Consider the following 22114-nt stretch of genomic DNA (forward strand, 5'->3'; position numbering starts at 1 on the left):
TGGTGAGTTATAGGTTTAACCTATATATATCAAATCATAATAATAGACCACAAGATTTCATATTTCAATACACATCCCATACATAGAGATAAAAATCATTCATATGGTGAACACCTGGTAACCGACATTAACAAGATGCATATATTAGAATATCCCCATCATTCTGAGACACCCTTCGGATATGATATAAATTTCGAAGTACTAAAGCATCCGGTACTTTAGATGGGGTTTGTTAGGCCCAATAGATCTATCTTTAGGATTCGCGTCAATTAGGGTGTCTGTTCCCTAATTCTTAGATTACCAGACTTAATAAAAAGGGGCATATTCGATTTCGATAATTCAACCATAGAATGTAGTTTCACGTACTTGTGTCTATTTTGTAAATCATTTATAAAACCTGCATGTATTCTCATCCCAAAAATATTAGATTTTAAAAGTGGGACTATAACTCACTTTCACAGATTTTTACTTCGTCGGGAAGTAAGACTTGGCCACTGGTTGATTCACGAACCTATAACAATATATACATATATATCAAAGTATGTTCAAAATATATTTACAACACTTTTAATATATTTTGATGTTTTAAGTTTATTAAGTCAGCTGTCCTCGTTAGTAACCTACAACTAGTTGTCCACAGTTAGATGTACAGAAATAAATCGATAAATATTATCTTGAATCAATCTACGACCCAGTGTATACGTATCTCAGTATTGATCACAACTCAAACTATATATATTTTGGAATCAACCTCAACCCTGTATAGCTAACTCCAACATTCACATATAGAGTGTCTATGGTTGTTCCGAAATATATATAGATGTGTCGACATGATAGGTCGAAACATTGTATACATGTCTATGGTATCTCAAGATTACATAATATACAATACAAGTTGATTAAGTTATGGTTGGAATAGATTTGTTACCAATTTTCACGTAGCTAAAATGAGAAAAATTATCCAATCTTGTTTTACCCATAACTTCTTCATTTTAAATCCGTTTTGAGTGAATCAAATTGCTATGGTTTCATATTGAACTCTATTTTATGAATCTAAACAGAAAAAGTATAGGTTTATAGTCGGAAAAATAAGTTACAAGTCGTTTTTGTAAAGGTAGTCATTTCAGTCGAAAGAACGAAGTCTAGATGACCATTTTAGAAAACATACTTCCACTTGGAGTTTAACCATAATTTTTGGATATAGTTTCATGTTCATAATAAAAATCATTTTCTCAGAATAATAACTTTTAAATTAAAGCTTATCATAGTTTTTAATTAACTAACCCAAAACAGCTCGCGGTGTTACTACGACGGCGTAAATCCGGTTTTACGGTGTTTTTCGTGTCTCCAGGTTTTAAATCATTAAGTTAGCATATCATATAGATATATAACATGTGTTTAGTTGATTTTAAAAGTCAAGTTAGAAGGATTAACTTTTGTTTGCGAACAAGTTTAGAATTAACTAAACTATGTTCTAGTGATTACAAGTTTAAACCTTCGAATAAGATAGCTTTATATGTATGAATTGAATGATGTTATGAACATCATTACTACCTTAAGTTCCTTGGATAAACCTACTGGAAAAGAGAAAAATGGATCTAGCTTCAACGGATCCTTGGATGGCTCGAAGTTCTTGAAGCAGAATCATGACACGAAAACAAGTTCAAGTAAGATCATCACTTGAAATAAGATTGTTATAGTTATAGAAATTGAACCAAAGTTTGAATATGATTATTACCTTGTATTAGAATGATAACCTACTGTAAGAAACAAAGATTTCTTGAGGTTGGATGATCACCTTACAAGATTGGAAGTGAGCTAGCAAACTTGAAAGTATTCTTGATTTTATGTAACTAGAACTTGTAGAATATATGAAGACCACTTAGAACTTGAAGATAGAACTTGAGAGAGATTAATTAGATGAAGAAAATTGAAGAATGAAAGTGTTTGTAGGTGTTTTTGGTCGTTGGTGTATGGATTAGATATAAAGGATGTGTAATTTTGTTTTCATGTAAATAAGTCATGAATGATTACTCATATTTTTGTAATTTTATGAGATATTTCATGCTAGTTGCCAAATGATGGTTCCCACATGTGTTAGGTGACTCACATGGGCTGCTAATAGCTGATCATTGGAGTGTATATACCAATAGTACATACATCTAAAAGCTGTGTATTGTACGAGTACGAATACGGGTGCATACGAGTAGAATTGTTGATGAAACTGAACGAGGATGTAATTGTAAGCATTTTTGTTAAGTAGAAGTATTTTGATAAGTGTATTGAAGTCTTTCAAAAGTGTATAAATACATATTAAAACACCACATGTATATACATTTTAACTGAGTCGTTAAGTCATCGTTAGTCGTTACATGTAAGTGTTGTTTTGAAACCTTTAGGTTAACGATCTTGTTAAATGTTGTTAACCCAATGTTTATAATATCAAATGAGATTTTAAATTATTATATTATCATAATATTGTCATGTATGAATATCTCTTAATATGATATATATACATTAAATGTCTTTACAACGATAATCGTTACATATATGTCTCGTTTAAAAATCATTAAGTTAGTAGTCTTGTTTTTACATATGTAGTTCATTGTTAATATACTTAATGATATGTTTACTTATCATAGTATCATGTTAACTATATATATATATATCCATATATATGTCATCATATAGTTTTTACAAGTTTTAACGTTCGTGAATCACCGGTCAACTTGGGTGGTCAATTGTCTATATGAAACATATTTCAATTAATCAAGTCTTAACAAGTTTGATTGCTTAACATGTTGGAAACATTTAATCATGTAAATATCAATCTCAATTAATATATATAAACATGGAAAAGTTCGGGTCACTACAATAAGTCTCTACAAAACCATTCCGGATGAAACGTATCACACCTTGGGCATATAGTCCTTTGCTTTTTGTTGTCATTGTTGTTGTTGTTGTTAGGGTTATTGTTGTTGAGACATTTGTTGTTGTTGTTGTTGTTGTTGTTGTTGTTGTTGTTGTTGTTATTGTTGTTGTTGTTGTTGTTGTTGTTGTTGTTGTTGTTGTTGTTGTTGTTGTTGTTGTTGTTGTTGTTGTTGTTAGGGTTATTGTTATTTAGACGTTTGTTGTTATTATTGTTGGGATTGGGGTTGTTGTTATTATTATTGGGATGGTTGTTGCGGTTATTGTTGCGGTTGTTGTTGGGATTATTGTTGTTGTTGGGGTGGTTGCGATTGTTGTTGTAGTTGTTGTTTTGATTGTTGTTGTTGTACTAGTGACCCTGATCACCGTTTTCCTCCCACTTTCTTTTCCCCTGTTTCATTATGGCCTCCTCGGCCGCTTCTTTCTTTATCCTTCCTGTAATTTAGCCTATCAATTTGTGGGCTATACGGCTCGCTTTCTGCATTGTTGCAGGGTCATTAGCACCTACATGCTCTTGGATTCGTTCTGGCAACCCTTTTATGAATGCTTCAATTTTTGCTTCTTCGTCCTCAAATGCTCCAGGACACATTAATGCCAGTTCATTGAAACGTCGCTCGTAGGTAGTGACATCTAACCCTTGGGTTGTCAGTGCTTTAAACTATGCCTTGAGCTTGTTGATTTCGGTTCTGGGACGGTACTCTTCCGTGATCATGTTCTTGAAAGCGGACCATGGAAGTGCGTAGGCGGTATTCTGTCCTACGTAATCCATGTAGGTATTCCACCATGTCAAAGCAGTACCCCTGAAAGTATGTGTGGCATACTTAACTTTATCCTCTTCTGCGCAGTTGCTGATTACGAATACGGCTTCAACCTTCTCTGTCCACCGCTTTAGTCCAACGGGTCCTTCAGTTCCTTCAAACTCATTGGGTTTGTAGGCCATAAAAGCTTTGTAGGAACATCCTACCCGGTTGCCATTGTTTCCTCCACTGCTGGAACCCGATTGGTTATTGTTGTTCATTGCATTCACCACTGCAGCCATATTTGCAGCGAAAGCTTGAAGTTCTTCTGTGTTCAATTGTTGTTGTCTAGTAGCTGGAGGAGCCATTTCCTTCAAAAATAGCCGAATGAGGAAATCATATAGAATTTTTAGAAGTAGCCAAAAAGTATTTTGTAGCTTAATATGAACTTATTATTATAAAAGCATTTTCTTCATATTAGCGTTTTATAACTGTAATAATGTTCATACCTGGCAGCTAACACACAAATTAACTACTAAAATTATAATATGAAAAACTATGGTAAGTAGTTACGTTACTACGTAATAATAAGTTGTAATAATAATAATAAACCTTCCATGCTTATTCTTATTATTACACAATCATAAGGAAAATTACATCGCAAACTTTCATACAAACTTAAACATACAATATACTACATATTTCACAATGCATGGAATACAGGATAGCTGTCGATGGTTCAAGAACGGCGAGATTTCTTAGATGCTGACGTTGTTTCTTTCTCGGCCAAACGTTTGGATTTTCGTTTGGATAGTTCTTTTTCCAATTCCTCCCAATTGGTTCTTTCGGCTAATTGTTTGGGATCAAAATCAACAGTATTTATACGAGCGGTCATTTTATAAACTGGTCTCTTAGGTGGTTCAGGTGGATGATCACAAACATTTTGGGTCATAATAGGTTCATCGGGTTTGGGATCGGGTATAACAGCTAAAGATTTTCCCAAATCACGTTGTGGTTCAATAATTTCCACAACTTCTTCAGGATCCTCTTCTTCGGGTTCCTCTTCAGGATCTTCTTCTGGATCCTCTTCTGGAACCTCTACTGGCAATTGTGAATCTTCCCAATTTTCCCAACAATTTTCCACTTTAATGGTAGCACCAAAAGTTAACTTTTCCGTTGGTTCATAAGTCGTATGCTTTGACTCAGCCTCCGAATCACTTGATAAGTAAATGAAATCTGAATCAATAGAGATGCTTATATGATCGGATGAAGTCATCTATCACATAATAGCAGGCACGTTAAGAGAATGATATATCTTATAATATTTATATGTTAATAATCTTATGTTTCCAACAATTATATTAAGCAATCATTTTTAAAACAATTACGGTCGAAGTCCAGACTCACTAATGCATCAAAAATCAGTTAGACACACTAATGAAAATTTTTCTGATTCTCTAAGACCAACGCTCGGATACCAACTGAAATGCCCCGTTCATATTAATTATAAACGTTTCATATTAATTGGTTTCTTTGCGAGGTTTTGACCTCTATATGAGACGTTTTTCAAATCTTGCATTCGTTTTTTAAAAACAACCATAACCTTTATTATTAAATAAAGGTCTTAATGACATAATTTAGATTGTCTATCAAAGACAATCTCCTCAAATAAATAAGTTTTTACACAACCCATTACAATATGATCAAATATATTACAACAAATACTCCGAATGCAAGTTTAAACAATATAAACAATTATGCCGATTCCAAATCTTGACCTTGGGTTGGCATACGACAGCGGAAGCGTTTTTAATATTCACCTGAGAATAAACATGCTTAAAACGTCAACAAAAATGTTGGTGAGTCATAGGTTTAATTTCTATATAATAATCATAATATTTAATAAGCCACAAGACTTCATTTAATTAAATGCGCAGGATCATTACAATTGCAAAAATCATTCATACGATGAGTCACCTGGTAACCGACCTTAACATAGAGCACTTAAGATATCTGGCATCATACATTCCACTATTCAAATGTATGACAAGGACCCTTCGAAGTACTAAAGCATTTCCACTATTCGAAAATGGGGGTGGTTGGTGCCCGTAGATCTACCTTTAGGATTCGCGTCAATTAGTGTTTTTTACTAATTCTTAGGTTACCAAGCATAATAATAATAAGTACAGATATCCGGTATAATAAAACAATCGTAGAATGTAGTTCCATGAACTTGTGCTTATTTTGTAAAACATTTATAAATTTTGCATGTATTCTCATCCCAAAATAATTTAGATAGTAAAAATGGGACTATAACTCACTTGTGATGATTTCCGGATAGATTGTGGTAAGACTTGGCCTTTGACAAATTCACGAACCTAATAATAATATTCTTATGTCAAGATAGATATATATATATATATATATATATATATATATATATATATATATATATATATATATATATATATATATATATATATATATATATATAATTAATATTCCATACTTATGATACTTGTGATAATTTTAATTGTCCATTGTTAGTAGTCCAACGTTCATAGTGCAACAGTCCAATAGTCCAACAGTATAAATATATATATAAATATAAATGCGTATATTGTGTTAGAATTCACTAACACTATAATATATTGTCTTAACACAATAAGACACATAATATGTATATTGTCTGAAGCAATCCACGACCCATTGTATACATGTCTCAGGCTCGATCACAACTCAAAGTATATAATATTTTGGAATCCACTTCGACCCACAGCTAACTCGAAATTACTGCCAATGGTGTCTTATAGTTCGTTCCAATAATATATAATATATATAGAAGAAATCAAAATGATATGTCAAAACACTGTATACGGATCCACGGTGATCAAGTCATATATATATATATATATATATATATATATATATATATATATATATATATATATATATATATATATGGTGCCTTACGATCTTTATTAAGACTATAATATATTGTCGTAGAAGTTAATCACGACTATTATAAATTGTATTTCCATAAGTTCGGGAACAAGACATGTATAAATACATGTAGGATACAAGGTAAGTTAGCTAGGATAAGGTTAGCATCAATTTTTATGAATCATGTCCGGAGCTAAAAATTTAGAAAAATATCCAATTTTGTTTTACCCATAATTTCTTCGTTACAAATCCGCTTTGAGTGATTCAAGTTGCCATGGTTTCATATCGAACTCAACATTATTAATATTAACAGAAAAAGTATAGGTTTATAGTCGAAAATACAGCTTAGGTGTCAAATAAGAGAAGATAGTCATATCCGTCGTAAGAATGACGTCTTGATAACCCTTTTGAAAAACATACTTCCACTTAGAGTTTAATCATGGATTTTGGATATATTTCATATCCATATAAAATAAGATTTTTAACCAAAGGAAATCTTTTAATTCAAAGTTTAAGATAGGTTTTTAAAATTAAACCCAAAACAGCCCCCGTTCGACTAAGACGGCGTATATTCGATTTTAAGGTGTTCTTCATGTTTACAAGTTTTATATCCTTATATTAGCTTGAAATACTGTCATAATACATGTGTTGAAGTATTTTAAAAGTCAAGTTAGAAGGATTAAGTTTGTTTGCGAACAATTTTAGAATTAACTAAACTATGTTCTAGTTGTTGTAAGTTATAACCTCATAATAAGATAGCTATATATATGATTCGAACGAGATTATGAATAAGGTGACTACCTCAAATCAACTAAGTGATGTTACTGGAAAAATAAGAAGAGAAACTTGAGGTTGAAGGTCTTCTTGATAGCTTGGAATTCTTGAAGTAGAATCATAGGATGAACAAAAGTTTGAATAAGATTTCTATCTTAAATTAAGATAGTTATAAGTATATAAATTGAACTAAAGCTTATATATGATTCTTACCTTGATTTAAAATGATAAGTTTCTGAGATTAAAAGGATGTTCTTGATCTTTGAAGTGTTGTTGGAATGGATGAAAAGATTGGAAGTAATCTTGAAGTATAAACTTAAAATGGAAGTAGTAACTTGTAGTGTTCTAGATTGGTTTTTCTTATGATGATTAAAGTTTGTTTTTGAGGCTAGATCTTTATGGTTATTTGCTGAGATGTTTAAGGGTGTTTAAGGCTTAAGAGAGTGTGCGTTTAGCTAGAAAATGGAAGTAGAAAAATTGAATCAAAATGGTATACAACCTAGCCATTAAATACGTGAATTAATGGGGAACCAAAAGAAAATTCAAGTTTGTAATCTTGTATATTTTCCATGCTAGCTTACAAATCCTAGTTACCTCATATCTAGGGCAGAAATTTGGTTGATTAGGATGTTGATTTGATGTGTATATACCAATAGTAAATACGTATAGAAGATGGGTATGATACGGGTATAAATACCGAATGAATACGAGTAGAATTCTTGATAAAATTGAATGAGAAAATGAGTATAGCTGTCTTTGTTGAGTATAAGTATGTTAGTATATATGTTTAAGTCCTTCAAAAGTGTATTAATACATATTAATACAATACATATACATACATTTTAATTTAGAAGTTACTACAACGTTAATCGTTATATATATGTATATAGTCTTGAAGTCTTTAAGTTAGTAATCTCATTTTATGTATATAACCAATTGTTATTATATGTAATGAGATACTTAAATATCATTTTATCAAATCATAAGTATATATATATATATATATCCATATATACATCATTATATAATTATTTCGAGTTATGACGTTCGTGAATCGTCAGACAAACTGGGTGGCCAAACATTTGTATAAAATTCATTTCAAATAACCAAGTCTTAATGAGTTTGATTGCTTAAGATGTTGGAAACATTAATTATGTAAATATTAATCTTCTATATATTAGCGGAAAAATCCGGGTCGTTACAGATATGATATGTCAAAACATTGTATACGTGTCTATGGTCTATCAAGATTACATAATATATGTTATAATACATGTATAATACAATATAAGTTAGTTAAGTTATGGTTAGTATAGATTTGTTATAAATTTCACGTAGCTAAAACAAGCAAATTTATCCAATTTTATTTTACCCATAACTTCTTCATTTTAAATCCGTTTTGAGTGAATCAAAGTGCTATGGTTTCTTATCGAACTTGAGTTTATGAAACTAAACAGGAAAAGTGATAATTTATAGTCAGAGTTACAGGTTACAAGTCATTTTTGTAAGAGGTAGTCATTTCAGTCAAAAGAACGGCGTCTAGATGACCATTTTGAAAACATACTTCTGTATTGACTTTAACCAAGATTTTTGGATATAGTTTCATGTTCATATGAAATATCATTTTCCTAGAAGAACAACTTTTAATTCAAAGGTTATCATAGTTTTTAATTATCCAACCCAAAACAGCCCTCGGTTTCACTATGACGGCGTATGTCCGGTTTTACGGTGTTCTTCGTGTCTCCAGGTTTTAAATTATTAAGTTAGCATATCATATAGATATAGAACATGTGTTTAGTTGATTTTAAAAGTTAGGTTAGAAGGATTAACTTTGTTTGCGAACAAGTTTAGAATCAACTAAACTATGTTCTAGTGATTACAAGCTTAAATCTTCGAATAAGATGGTTATATATATATATATATATATATATATATATATATATATATATATATATATATATATATATATATATATATGTGTGTGTGTGTGTGTGTGTGTGTGTGCGCGTGTGTGTGTGTGTGTGTGTGAATCGAATGATGTTATGAACATCATTACTACCTCAAGTATAGTAGGTAAATCTACTGGAAATGATAAAAAATAAACTTGAGCTTCAAAAGATCTTCGATGGCTTGGAAGTTCTTGAAGTAGAATCATGATATGAAAACAAGTTCAAGTAAGATTTTCTACTCGAATTAAGATAGTTATAGTTATAGAAATTGAATCAAAGTTTGAATATGAGTATTACCTTGAATTAGAATGATAACCTACTGTAAGTAACAAAGGTTCCTTGATCTTAGATGATTACTTGGAATGGATTAGAAAGCTTGGAAGTAGACTTGCAAACTTGAAAGTGTTCTTGAAGTTTTCTTGAGTAGTTGTTTTATATGTTGATCTAGGTTAACTAGCTTGAGCTAGATTATGAAGGAAATGATGAAGAACACTTAGAAAAATGAGAGAAAACTTGAGAGAGATGATTTTGATTCAATAAAATTGAAAAATGAAAGTGTTTGTGAGTGTGTAGGTTCACGTGAAAATGGGGGTACCATATAGTCTCCATTAGTTTGTAATTTTATAAGATATTTCATGCTATATGTTAAATGATGGTTCCCACATGTTTGATGACTCATTAAGGGCTGCTAAGATCTGATCATTGAAGTGTATATACCAATAGTATGTATATCTAGGAGTTGGGTATTGTACGAGTTCGAATACGGATTGAGTACGAGTAGAATTGTTGATGAAAATGAATGGAAATGTAATTGTAATCATTTTTGTTAAGTATAAATGTTTTGATATATGTCTTGAAGTCTTCCAAAAGTATATTAGTACATTTTAATACACTACATGTATATACATTTTAACTGAGTCGTTAAGTCATCGTTAGTTGTTACATGTAAGTGTTGTTTCGAAACCTTTAAGTTAACAATCTTGTTAAATGTAATTAATCCATTGTTATTATACTTAAATGAGATGTTAAATTATTATGTTAACATGATAACATGGTGTATGAATATATCTTAATATCATATATATATATATATATATATATATATATATATATATATATATATATATATATATATATATGTTAAAATACTATTACAACGATAATCGTTACATATATATATTGTTTAGAAATCCTTAAGTTAGTAGTCTCATCATACCTATGTAGTTAATTGTTAATACATTTAATGATATAATTAATTATCATTTTATCATGTTAAACATAGTGTGTTCATATCTTAATACAATACATATGTATTTATTTTAATTAAAACGTTGTTATAACGATAATCGTTATATATATTGTTTCGAGTTCCTTTAATTCATTAGTTTCATTTTATACATATAACTCTTTGTTAATATACATTGTGAGATAGTTACTTATCATAATATCATATTAAATATATATACATCCATATATATATATATATATATATATATATATATATATATATATATATATATATATATATATATATATATCGTCATGTCATTTTTACAAGTTTTAACGTTCGTGAATCGCCGGACAACTGGGTGGTCAATTGTCTACATGAAACTCATTTCACTTAATCAAGTCTTAACAAGTTTTATTATTTAACATGTTGAAAACATTTAATCATGTAAATATGAATCTCATATAATATATAATCATGGAAAAGTTCGGGTCACTACAGTACCTACCCGTTAAATAAATTTCGTCCCGAAATTTTAAGCAGTTGAAGGTGTTGACGCATCATCTAGAAATAAGTGTGGGTATTTCTTCTTCATCTGATCTTCACATTCCCAGGTGAACTCGGGTCCTCTACGAGCATTCCACCGAACCTTAACGATTGGTATTTTATTTTGCTTAAGTCTTTTAACCTCACGATCCATTATTTCGACGGGTTCTTCAATGAATTAAAGTTTTTCATTGATTTGGATTTCGTCTAAAGGAATCTTGAGATCTTCTTTATCTAAGCATTTCTTCAGATTTGAGATGTGAAAGGTATTATGTACGCCGGCTAATTGTTGCAGTAATTCAAGTTGATAAGTCACCGGTCCGACACGATCAATAATCTTAAATGGCCCAATATATCTTGGGTTTAGTTTTCCTCATTTTCCAAAACGAACAACACCTTTCCAAGGTGATACTTTAAGCATGACCATGTCTCCAATTTCAAATTCTATATCCTTTCTTTTACTGTCTGCATAGCTCTTTTTGTGACAACCCGGAAATTTCCAACCAAATTTAAACTTTAATCTTTATATCTTTTCGACATGATAAGCAATATTTGTTAAGTTAAATTTCAAGAATTTTAAACTATGTTCATACATTCATTCAACCTCGACCAAGTTCCAATGATTCACGAAACATTAAACGAATATGATTATATATGTATATGTGTATATATATTATAACTTGAAACGTAAACAAAATATTAGATTAAATATTTTATATGATTGTATCTGCTTCAAAATGTTTATCAATGGAATTAGAAGATAAGATCAAATGATTGAATTATCAGATATATTGAATTCTGTAACAACCCTCACTTTTCGACTTCTAAATTACTGAATTAACCCTAGAGTTATATGTCTGACTATATGTATTAAGGGTTGTTATATACAATTAAATATTAACCGAATAGTAATTTTTAGTCAACAATGTACGCTTAAATAAATAATATATTATTAATTTATATAATTTGACATAATTTAACTAAGTATATAAACTTTGTATCACTTTTATTATTTAGTTAATGTATTATATATTTAACTATATAATAAATCTAATTATATATAAATGTAATAATATTTACAAACTTACTAAAACTATAGTTTAATAATTAAAATCATAATTATTATTAAAAATACAAAATACCGAATTATTTATTATTTTTATGCAAAATTTATATTTATTAATTAAATAAAAAAAACAAAAAAAACATAAAATAAAATATTATTGACAAATATTCTTGGAAAAGCATTAAATCAATTTGTTTATTTATAAAAAAAAAATCCTTAAAATAAATGAAAAAAATAAATAAATAAATAAATAAATTACTTTTTAATTAAAAATTGTAATGGAAAAATTACTTTTATTATTTTATTTTGTGCATTATCTCATGACCTAACATTTAATACTTTTTAATTTTAAAATCCCATTAAGAATTAAAATATTTCTTTTTCTTTTAATTATTTTATTCTTTTTACCTAATTTTTTTAAGTATAAATACCCCTCATTTCTCATTCAAACTCACACCAAAATTTCTCTCATTCTCTCTTTGAAGAATTACTACTAGTAAGTATTTTTTTCTTACTTTTTATTATTTTTACTTTTTACTTTTTACTTTTTACTTTTTACTTTTTACTTTTTACTTTTTACTTCGGTTATTATTTTTACCGAAACATGTAAATAATGTTATAAATTATATGCAATTAAAAATAAAATAAATAACATGTATACACTATTACTATTACTAGCACCTATAACCTACTACTTATATTGTAACATAAAAACATTTTGGGATATGTATTAGAGATGTATAGATCTTTGAACTTTCTTGACGAATGGTTTCTATGAGATTCTAGGCAGAGGGTTTGGATTTCCGATTTAAAGGGTCCTATGGCTCAAGCCCCTAGATCTAAATTAGCCATTCGAAGGGAAAGGGGTGATTGGAAGCTTATCTAATACGGCAAGTATCCTAAAATGGAAAACACTGATAAAAGTAGAAACTCTCTAGTCATAGAAACTTAGTAAAATAAGAAACTTTCTAAAAATGAAAACTTTATAAAAATAGTAACTTACTAGGAATAGAAACTTAGTAAAACAAACACATACTTAAACTTAAACATGGGCAAAACACTTAACTACTCTTAAATGTCAATAGGTTGACTTTCCTGCTCACTCGTTCAACTCTTTATTCCGAGGAATAACTCTCTCTCTACTTACTAAGGTGAATTCATAGCCCCTCTTTATTGCTAGCAAACTTACTTACTTTTACTTGGGGTGAGACACATGCTGTTTTTACTTTTTACACTTTAGACACAAGTACCAAACTGTTAAACTATGCTATACCCGGCTATGTCCGACTAAGTCCCTACAGTGATATTTTTAATTGCTGCGGCATGCTTAATTATTGGGGGTAGGCCTATCGGGAGTAACGTCCCCGATACATTTGACCAAGTCATTGTATTACTTAATAATGAAATTAAACCGACAAGGACAGACACAACTTGTCATGGGGCAAAACTTGAACGTTTAGTTTAAATATCACGCATTGGCATAACTTTTTGATCCTGCGGGAGATCAACTTTACAAACTAAATCTTGTGGTCTAAAATAACGACAAACTTTTTGTTAAACCTATGAACTTCACTCAACCTTTTTGCTTGACACTTTAGCATGTTTTGTCTCAGGTGCTGTTTGATTCAAGATCTTATACTTACTGCTTATGTGAAATGTCCCGTTCTTATTGATTAAAAACGTTCCATATTAATTGATTTCGTTGCGAGGTTTTGACCTCTATATGAGACATTTTTCAAAGACTGCATTCATTTTTAAAACAAACCATAACCTTTATTTCATAGATAAAGGTTTTAAAAAGATTTACGTAGATTATCAAATAATGATAATCTAAAATATCCTGTTTACACACGACCATTACATAATGGTTTACAATACAAATATGTTATAACAAAATAAGTTTCTTGAATACAGTTTTTTACACAATATCATACAAGCATGGACTCTAAATCTCGTCCTTATTTAAGTATGCGATAGCGGAAGCTCTTAATAATCACCTGAGAATAAACATGCTTAAAACGTCAACAAAAATGTTGGTGAGTTATAGGTTTAACCTATATATATCAAATCATAATAATAGACCACAAGATTTCATATTTCAATACACATCCCATACATAGAGATAAAAATCATTCATATGGTGAACACCTGGTAACCGACATTAACAAGATGCATATATAAGAATATCCCCATCATTCCGGGACACCCTTCGGATATGATATAAATTTCGAAGTACTAAAGCATCCGGTACTTTGGATGGGGTTTGTTAGGCCCAATAGATCTATCTTTAGGATTCGCGTCAATTAGGGTGTCTGTTCCCTAATTCTTAGATTACTAGACTTAATAAAAAGGGGCATATTCGATTTCGATAATTCAACCATAGAATGTAGTTTCACGTACTTGTGTCTATTTTGTAAATCATTTATAAAACCTGCATGTATTCTCATCCCAAAAATATTAGATTTTAAAAGTGGGACTATAACTCACTTTCACAGATTTTTACTTCGTCGAGAAGTAAGACTTGGCCACTGGTTGATTCACGAACCTATAACAATATATACATATATATCAAAGTATGTTCAAAATATATTTACAACACTTTTAATATATTTTGATGTTTTAAGTTTATTAAGTCAGCTGTCCTCGTTAGTAACCTACAACTAGTTGTCCACAGTTAGATGTACAGAAATAAATTGATAAATATTATCTTGAATCAATCCACGACCCAGTGTATACGTATCTCAGTATTGATCACAACTCAAACTATATATATTTTGAAATCAACCTCAACCCTGTATAGCTAACTCCAACATTCACATATAGAGTGTCTATGGTTGTTCCGAAATATATATAGATGTGTCGACATGATAGGTCGAAACATTGTATACGTGTCTATGGTATCTCAAGATTACATAATATACAATACAAGTTGATTAAGTCATGGTTGGAATAGATTTGTTACCAATTTTCACGTAGCTAAAATGAGAAAAATTATCCAATTTTGTTTTACCCATAACTTCTTCATTTTAAATCTGTTTTGAGTGAATCAAATTGCTATGTCTTCATATTGAACTCTATTTTATGAATCTAAACAGAAAAAGTATAGGTTTATAGTCGGAAAAATAAGTTACAAGTCGTTTTTGTAAAGGTAGTCATTTCAGTCGAAAGAACGACGTCTAGATGACCATTTTAGAAAACATACTTCCACTTTGAGTTTAACCATAATTTTTGGATATAGTTTCATGTTCATAATAAAAATCATTTTCCCAGAATAACAACTTTTAAATCAAAGTTTATCATATTTTTTAATTAACTAGCCCAAAACAGTCCGCGGTGTTACTACGACGGCGTAAATCCGGTTTTACGGTGTTTTTCGTGTTTCCAGGTTTTAAATCATTAAGTTAGCATATCATATAGATATAGAACATGTGTTTAGTTGATTTTAAAAGTCAAGTTAGAAGGATTAACTTTTATTTGCGAACAAGTTTAGAATTAACTAAACTATGTTCTAGTGATTACAAGTTTACCACTTCGAATATGATAGCTTTTTATGTATGAATCGAATGATGTTATGAAAATCATTACTACCTTAAGTTCCTTGGATAAACCTACTGGAAAAGAGAAAAATGGATCTAGCTTCAACGGATCCTTGGATGGCTCGAAGTTCTTGAAGCAAAATCATGACACGAAAACAAGTTCAAGTAAGATCATCACTTGAAATAAGATTGTTATAGTATCATGTTAACTATATATATATATCCATATATATGTCATTATATAGTTTTTACAAGTTTTAACGTTCGTGAATCACCGGTCAACTTGGGTGGTCAATTGTCTATATGAAACATATTTCAATTAATCAAGTCTTAACAAGTTTGATTGCTTAACATGTTGGAAACATTTAATCATGTAAATATCAATCTCAATTAATATATATAAACATGGAAAAGTTCGGGTCACTACAGTACCTACCCGTTAAATAAATTGCGTCCCGAAATTTTAAGCTGTTGAAGGTGTTGACGAATCTTCTGGAAATAGATGCGGGTATTTCTTCTTCATCTGATCTTCACGCTCCCAGGTGAACTCGGGTCCTCTACGAGCATTCCATCGAACCTTAACAATTGGTATCTTGTTTTGCTTAAGTCTTTTAACCTCACGATCCATTATTTCGACGGGTTCTTCGATGAATTGAAGTTTTTCGTTGATTTGGATTTCATCTAATGGAATAGTGAGATCTTCTTTAGCAAAACATTTCTTCAAATTCGAGACGTGGAAAGTGTTATGTACAGCCGCGAGTTGTTGAGGTAACTCTAGTCGGTAAGCTACTGGTCCGACACGATCAATAATCTTGAATGGTCCAATATACCTTGGATTTAATTTCCCTCGTTTACCAAATCGAACAACGCCTTTCCAAGGTGCAACTTTAAGCATGACCATCTCTCCAATTTCAAATTCTATATCTTTTCTTTTAATGTCAGCGTAGCTCTTTTGTCGACTTTGGGCGGTTTTCAACCGTTGTTGAATTTGGATGATCTTCTCGGTAGTTTCTTGTATAATCTCCGGACCCGAAATCTGTCTATCCCCCACTTCACTCCAACAAATCGGAGACCTGCACTTTCTACCATAAAGTGCTTCAAACGGCGCCATCTCAATGCTTGAATGGTAGCTGTTGTTGTAGGAAAATTCTGCTAACGGTAGATGTCGATCCCAACTGTTTCCGAAATCAATAACACATGCTCGTAGCATGTCTTCAAGCGTTTGTATCGTCCTTTCGCTCTGCCCATCAGTTTGTGGATGATAGGCAGTACTCATGTCTAGACGAGTTCCTAATGCTTGCTGTAATGTCTGCCAGAATCTTGAAATAAATCTGCCATCCCTATCAGAGATAATAGAGATTGGTATTCCATGTCTGGAGACGACTTCCTTCAAATACAGTCGTGCTAACTTCTCCATCTTGTCATCTTCTCTTATTGGTAGGAAGTGTGCTGATTTGGTGAGACGATCAACTATTACCCAAATAGTATCAAAACCACTTGCAGTCCTTGGCAATTTAGTGATGAAATCCATGGTAATTTTTTCCCATTTCCATTCCGGGATTTCGGGTTGTTGAAGTAGACCTGATGGTTTCTGATGCTCAGCTTTGACCTTAGAACACGTCAAACATTCTCCTACGTATTTAGCAACATCGGCTTTCATACCCGGCCACCAAAAATGTTTCTTGAGATCCTTGTACATCTTCCCCATTCCAGGATGTATTGAGTATCTGGTTTTATGAGCTTCTCTAAGTACCATTTCTCTCATATCTCCAAATTTTGGTACCCAAATCCTTTCAGCCCTATACCGGGTTCCGTCTTCCTGAATATTAAGATGCTTCTCCGATCCTTTGGGTATTTCATCCTTTAAATTTCCCTCTTTTAAAACTCCTTGTTGCGCCTCCTTTATTTGAGTAGTAATGTTATTATGAATCATTATATTCATAGATTTTACTCGAATGGGTTCTCTGTCCTTCCTGCTCAAGGCATCGGCTACCACATTTGCCTTCCCCGGGTGGTAACGAATCTCAAAGTCGTAATCATTCAATAATTCAATCCACCTACGCTGCCTCATATTCAGTTGTTTCTGATTAAATATGTGTTGAAGACTTTTGTGGTCGGTATATATAATACTTTTGACCCCATATAAGTAGTACCTCCAAGTCTTTAATGAAAAAACAACCGCGCCTAATTCCAAATCATGCGTCGTATAATTTTGTTCGTGAATCTTCAATTGTCTAGACGCATAAGCAATTACCTTCGTTCGTTGCATTAATACACAACCGAGACCTTGCTTTGATGCATCACAATAAATCACAAAATCATCATTCCCTTCAGGCAATGACAATATAGGTGCCGTAGTTAGCTTTTTCTTCAATAACTGAAACGCTTTCTCTTGTTCATCATTCCATTCAAATTTCTTCCCTTTATGCGTTAATGCAGTCAAGGGTTTTGCTATTCTGGAAAAGTCTTGGATGAACCTTCTGTAGCAACCAGCTAGTCCTAAAAACTGGCGTATGTGTTTCGGAGTTTTCGGGGTTTCCCACTTTTCAACAGTTTCTATCTTTGCCGGATCCACCTTAATACCTTCTTTGCTCACTATGTGACCGAGGAATTGAACTTCTTCCAACCAAAATGCACACTTTGAAAACTTAGCGTACAATTCTTCCTTCCTCAATACTTCTAACACCTTTCTCAAATGTTCACCGTGTTCTTGGTCATTCTTTGAGTAAATAAGTATGTCATCAATGAAAACAATGACAAACTTGTCAAGGTATGGTCCACACACTCGGTTCATAAGGTCCATGAACACAGCTGGTGCATTAGTTAAACCAAACGGCATGACCATAAACTCGTAATGACCGTAACGTGTTCTGAAAGCAGTCTTTGGAATATCATCTTCTTTCACCCGCATTTGATGATACCCGGAACGTAAGTCAATCTTTGAATAAAAAGACGAGCCTTGTAGTTGATCAAATAAGTCATCGATTCTCGGTAGTGGGTAGCGGTTCTTGATGGTAAGTTTGTTCAACTCTCGGTAGTCGATACACAACCTGAATGTACCATCTTTCTTCTTGACAAACAAAACAGGAGCTCCCCACGGTGATGTGCTTGGTCGAATGAAACCACGCTCTAAAAGTTCTTGTAATTGGCTTTGTAGTTCTTTCATCTCGCTGGGTGCGAGTCTGTAAGGAGCACGAGCTATTGGTGCAGCTCCTGGTACAAGATCCATTTGAAATTCAACGGATCGATGTGGGGGTAATCCCGGTAATTCTTTCGGAAATACATCAGGAAATTCTTTAGCAATGGGAACATCATTGATGCTCTTTTCTTCAGTTTGTACTTTCTCGACGTGTGCTAGAACAGCATAGCAACCTTCTCTTATTAGTTTTTGTGCCTTCAAATTACTAATAAGATGTAGCTTCGTGTTGCCCTTTTCTCCGTACACCATTAAGGGTTTTCCTTTTTCTCGTATAATGCGAATTGCATTTTTGTAACAAACGATCTCTGCTTTCACTTCTTTCAACCAGTCCATACCGATTATCACATCAAAACTCCCTAACTCTACTGGTATCAAATCAATCTTAAATGTTTCGCTAACCAGTTTAATTTCTCGATTCCGACATATATTATCTGCTGAAATTAATTTACCATTTGCTAATTCGAGTAAAAATTTACTATCCAAAGGCGTCAATGGACAACTTAATTTAGCACAAAAATCTCTACTCATATAGCTTCTATCCGCACCCGAATCAAATAAAACGTAAGCAGATTTATTGTCAATAAGAAACGTACCCGTAACAAGCTCCGGGTCTTCCTGTGCCTCTGCCGCATTAATATTGAAAACTCTTCCGCGGCCTTGTCCATTCGTGTTCTCCTGGTTCGGGCAATTTCTAATAATGTGGCCCGGTTTTCCACATTTATAACAAACTACATTGGCATAACTTGCTCCGACACTACTTGCTCCGCCATTACTCGTTCCGACACCATTTGTTCCTTTCGTTCTATTAACCCCTGGTCCGTAGACCTCACACTTCGCCGCGCTATGACCATTTCTTTTACACTTGTTGCAAAATTTGGTGCAGAATCCCGAGTGATACTTTTCACACCTTTGGCATAGCTGCTTCTAATTGTTGTTATTGTTGCGGTTATTATTGTTGTTGGGATGATTGTTGTAGTTGTTGTTGTTGTTGTTGTTGTTGTTGTTGGGCCGTTTGTTATAGTTGCGATTGATGTTGAAATTGTTGGGATAATTGTTACGATTATTATTGTAATTGCTGTTGTTGTTGTATTGGTGATTCTTATCACCGTTTTCCTCCCACTTTCTTTTGACTTGCTTCACATTGGCCTCTTCAGCCGTCTGTTCTTTAATTCTTTCCTCAATCTGGTTCACTAGTTTGTGAGCCATTCTACATGCCTGTTGTATGGAGGCGGGCTCGTGTGAACTTATATCTTCTTGGATTCTTTCCGGTAATCCTTTCACAAACGCGTTGATCTTCTCTTCCTCATCTTCGAACGCTCCCGGACACAATAGGCACAATTCTGTGAATCGTCTTTCGTACGTGGTAATATCAAATCCTTGGGTTCGTAACTGATAAGGCTAAAAATGAACACATATTTTACAGCATTATTTCCCAAGAAAGACAAGATTTTAGTTGATATTGTTCGATTTACAACCACTATTCGTTTAAATATTAAAAAGTGAAGATAAAAGGCAGATTCGACAAATTGAAGACGGAAAGGTCCAAAAAGCTAAAAAGTACAAGATTCAATCAAAAAGGTTCAAATTATTGATGAGGAACGTCTCAAAATAACAAGAGTACAAGTTACAAGACGCAAAGTACGCGATTTAAAATAATACGCGAAGACGTCCGAAAATCCGGAACCGGGACCTGAGCCAAGAAGAAACGCCCGACGCAACGGACCAAAAATATCTAGTCTACTATGCACAAGAATATAATATAATATATATATAATTATATATAATTATATATTATATATTATTATTATATTACGTCGGCAAGAAGAAAACAAAGCAATTTGGCTGGATCCAGGGTAGCCATGCGACTCGCATGGCCAGAGGCACAAAATCCATGCGAGTCGCATGGAGTGAAAATGCTGGTCAGGTCCTATATAAAGCCAGTTTTCTGCCGAGTTTTACACACAAAAAATATATCTCTCTCTCATATATACGATATAAATATATATATATAATTTATATTTTAATTTTAATTTTAATTTTAATTCTAATAATAAGGGTATGTTAGCGAATGTTTTAAAGGTGTAAGTCGAAATTCTGTCCGTGTAACGCTACGCTATTTTTAATCATTGTAAGTTATGTTCAACCTTTTTATATTAATGTCTCGTAGCTAAGTTATTATTATGCTTATTTAAAACGAAGTAATCATGATATTGGGCTAATTACTAAAATTGGGTAATTGGGCTTTGTACCATAATTGGGGTTTGGACAAAAGAACGACACTTGTGGAAATTAGACTATGGGCTATTAATGGGCTTTATATTTGTTTAACTAAATGAAAGTTTGTTAATGTTAATATAAAGATTTACAATTGGGCGTCCCTATAAATTACCATATACACTCAATCGGACACGATGGGCGGGGTATTTATATGTACGAATAATCGTTCATTTAACCGGACACGGGAATGGATTAATAGCCACTAGAATAATTAAAACAAGGGTGAAATTACATTCAAGGGTAATTGGTGTAATTGTTAACAAAGTAGTAAAACCTTGGTTTACACGCAGTCGATAACCTGGTGTATTCATTAAACAAAGTATTAAAACCTTGTTACAATTCGAATCCCCAATTAGTTGGAATATTTAACTTCGGGTATAAGAATAATTTGACGAGGACACTCGCACTTTATATTTATGACTGATGGACTGTTATGGACAAAAACCAGACGGACATATTAAATAATCCAGGACAAAGGACAATTAACCCATGGGCATAAAAATAAAATCAACACGTCAAACATCATGATTACGGAAGTTTAAATAAGCATAATTCTTTTATTTCATATTTAATTTCCTTTATTTTATATTTAATTGCACTTCTAATTATCGCACTTTTATTTATTGTTATTTAATCGCACTTTTTAATTATCGTAAGTTTATTTTATCGCACTTTTATTATTCGCAATTTCATTATCGTTATTTACTTTACGCTTTAATTTAAGTCTTGTATTTATTTTATATTTTACATTAGGTTTTAACTGCGACTAAAGTCTTAAAATCGACAAACCGGTCATTAAACGGTAAAAACCCCCCTTTATAATAATAATATTACTTATATATATATATATTTGTATTTTTATAAAAGTAAACTAATATAGCGTTGAGCTTTGTTTAAATATTTCCCTGTGAAACGAACCGGACTTACTAAA

The sequence above is a fragment of the Rutidosis leptorrhynchoides genome, chromosome 7 (assembly GCF_046630445.1).
Source record: "Rutidosis leptorrhynchoides isolate AG116_Rl617_1_P2 chromosome 7, CSIRO_AGI_Rlap_v1, whole genome shotgun sequence".
NCBI classification, from domain to species: Eukaryota; Viridiplantae; Streptophyta; class Magnoliopsida; order Asterales; family Asteraceae; genus Rutidosis; species Rutidosis leptorrhynchoides.